Raw genomic sequence first — 3733 nt, forward strand, 5'->3', positions numbered from 1 at the left:
CTCGGACGTGGCCACAGCATGTTGTCAGGATGTCAGCTATACCGAAGACGCGCTTGCATGCACGGAAGTTAGTTCTGCCGTCACAACCAACTCAGCGGCTGATCACTCCGACGCGACCAACGACTATGATAGTCGGGAGGTATTACTACCTGAAGGAATAAAGCCGAACGACGACCCAGCTACGGCGAATTCAGCGCTGGAGACTTTGGAGACTACGACCGGTCCGGAAGTGGTTAGACAGCGTGACGATGATACCATCTACCTCGGAGCCAAGTTTGAAAACGCAGGAGTCAGATCGACCATCGCAGTGAACTCAGCGAATACGGGCCCTGACGCAGCCGACAACTATGAATTACCAGAGGTATCACTGTTGGAAGGTACTATAGCTTGAGGTCGGAGTGACGAACTCAGCGGCGACGGTGTTCGACCCCGGCGAAATTGACTACGGTTTAGGACAAGCTGAAGATGACGAATGCAACTCGAAGAGAGATCCGACAGAGACCCTAAGACAACACTACTTGGTTATCGCCGCGACCAAAGACGAGCACGAGGATGATGTCGACGATGGTACGACCAACGCCTTTGAGCGAAGCGGGACAGATTTGGAATTGACGGACTACGCTCACGAGCTGGCCTTCCTTCCCGACCTCACTGAAGTTGAGCCTACAGAACTCGACTATGGCGCTCCAAACGTCAAGTCGAGTAGTCATACGCCAGCACAGTCGGCTAAATTGGTGGCAGAACTACAAAAGCACGAAGGGATAATGATTTCAAGTGGTAATGCCCTGCCACCTCCAGCGTACGGAGCATTGTGCGACACCGACGTTCAAGGGCACGCACCCATAAAGCAGAGAGCTCGGCGGATACCTCTCCGCCACTTGAGCAAACTTTACGAATTGTTGAAAGGGCTACTTCCAGCTGGGCTGATATCGTTCTCGGGCAGCCCTTGGGCCTCGCCAGTGGTGATAGCGCTCAAGAAAAATGGTGTGGATATTCGGCTATGCATTGACTATAAACTGGTTAATGCGGTCACGACGCCGATGGAATACGCTATGCCACTGGTCGATGACCTGCTTACCATATTGGAGAGCTACTTGTGGTTTTGCTCGCTCGATGCTGCGAGTGGATTCTGGGCAGTCTTGATGACACGCCGAGCTCGGCAGATCTCAGCGTTAGTCTGTGCACTTGGACACTTTGAATGGTTACGAATGCCGTTGGATTGAAGAATGCGCCTATGATTTACCAGCGACTGATCGACAACGCTCTATGGGGATACGTTCAACCAAAGGGAGGATGGCAGTTGTTTACCGAACGGATGACCATTGCTGAAGCCGAGTCGGGAGCTCGGCGAGTAGAGCTCGGCGGAGTCAGCGATTCAACGAAGAGTCAGCTGACGAAGTTTGAAGCTGACCACCAATCACAAGCTGACTGCGATCCGGTCCAAGACTTGGTCAACGGACCGGACGGCGATATGTTTGCTTATGGAGAACCAGACCAGTCTTCCTTGATTCCAGTGTTCAAGCGGAGGTCGTTTGTCGATGATATCTGTTTTGGAGGGGAGACGTTCGACGCCTGCTTGGCGATTACTAGCCCGGTTCACAGAATGTCGAATTAGCATCAGCTTTACCAAGAGTATCTTTATCCAACCCAAGGTTGATTTCCTATCGCACGAGATTACGCCGAGTGGCATACGCGCTGATGCGAAGAAGATAGCCGCGATCGCCGAGCTCGCCTTCCCGAAATCGAAGAAGGGGATGCAAGCTTTCCTCGGTGCCCTCAACTATTACGGCCGATTCATCCAGAACTTGGCTGTTTACGGAGCAGTACTCTATCAGCTCAAGGATACGGACTTTGGCCCTGGGGGTGACCTGGCGTCAGCAAAGACATCATTCGCCGAGCTCAAAAGACGGGTAGCAGAAGCTCCAATTCTGCGTCATTTCGACTCGGCGAAAGAAGTCCATATAATGTTGTACGCCAATGAGTGGGCACTGAGCAGTACGTTGATGCAACCACACGACGACAAGCTGCACCCAGTTCGCTTCTACGGACGCGTACTAAAGGAGAACGAACTCGGCTATCATCCCGCTGAGAAAGAAGTAGTCGCGCTGTTGCAATTGCTGAAAGTGTGCTACACTCTCTTGGCGGGAAAGACGCTTCACGTCTACACCCGTATCTCCACGCTGGAGTGGGTGTTTAAGTCAAAGTCGCTGTACGGTCGCGCAGTCAGTTTCGCAGTTATGTTGTCGCCCTACGATTTGAAGGTGAAGCGAGTACGTGAACGAGATGTAGACTTCGCCCAGCTGCTCCAGGCGTCGATAACCCCGTTTATCGGACTCGACGATTCCCTGAAGCACCTTGCGCCTCCCTCCAAGAACTCGGCGACAGCTCGAATGGACCCAGCGCTGCTATACGCCCGAATACCAGCTGACATTGCAGGATGCGTGCTGTCATTTGATGGCTCAGCGAAGACGGCTAAATACGGCGGGTATGGCAGCTGTTCGTGGATACTGTGGCGTCTTCCGAATTGGGACATTGAAATTGCGGCGAGTGCGTACCTGTCGTCCATCACTGTCAACATCGCCGAGTACACTGGCATGAACAATGGAGTCTTGGTGGCGATTGACCGAGGGATAACCGATCTGATTATCGTGGGTGACTCCCGGCTTGCAATCCAGCAATCCATGGGGGTGATAGCATGCAAGAAGGAAACGTTGCAAGTGGAACTAGCTCGGCACAAGGATCTCACCGAAACAACTCAACTCGGTCCGGTATCGACACATAGCGCGACACTATAACGCAGCCGGCTGATTCTCTCGCTACAGAAGCACTGGAAAGCTAAAGCTGGATCGAGTAATTCTTGGGACGGATTGGAAAGCAGAACTGAGAATAATTAACCGGGTAGCAGAAGAACTGTACGCCACAGACAACCCAGCGGAAACCCCGATTGTCACGGCAGTCACTCGTAGCCGAGTACGCCGAGTTCACTTTGAGGACGAGCTGGATGAAGACGCGGCTAGAGCAAGAGGAGGAAGTCAGGATCAGGAAGCCATGTCAACAAATCCTGGAGAATCTGCGTTTGAAAGCAGTGGAGATGAATTCGAACAAGTCAGCAGGGCGTCGACTCGGCGGACTAACCACACGACCCCGAATGTCGAAACAGGGTCGCAGATAGAGTCAGCCCAGACAGCTAGGAATGCCAACGACATTGATTCAGTGACAGTACAGACTGAGCGGAGACGACGAATCGCGAAGGCACAAGATGAAGAACTCAGGTGGGCCGATCTGAAAGCGTACCTGAGAGGCGAATTTGAGGACCTTACACACCGTCGAGCTCAGAATGCCGGCAAAGTCGCAGAAGTCTTTGTACTCAGCGAAGACGGCCTGTTATACCGCCGAGATGAAGCTCGCCGACTGGGCGAGCTCGGCGAACCGAACCTCTCATTGAGATTGGTGATTCCGTCAGCTATGGTTGACGAAATACTTCATAACTGTCACAACTCGATCGAAGGAGGGCATCAAGGCATTGTCAGAACGTATCACCGAGTCAAAGCCGACTACTACTGGATTGGTCTTTACGCCGACGTGGTGAAACATGTTAGGGCCTGCGAGAACTACAATACCAGTAAGAGCAAGCCACAGCTGAGAGGTTACTCGCCGGGAAATGTGGTGTCAGACCATCCATTCCAAGTCGTGTCAATGATTTCGTGATTCCGTACTCGAACTCAGCGGGCAA

The sequence above is a fragment of the Phytophthora infestans genome, genomic scaffold (assembly GCF_000142945.1).
Source record: "Phytophthora infestans T30-4 supercont1.46 genomic scaffold, whole genome shotgun sequence".
Taxonomy (NCBI): Eukaryota; Oomycota; class Peronosporomycetes; order Peronosporales; family Peronosporaceae; genus Phytophthora; species Phytophthora infestans.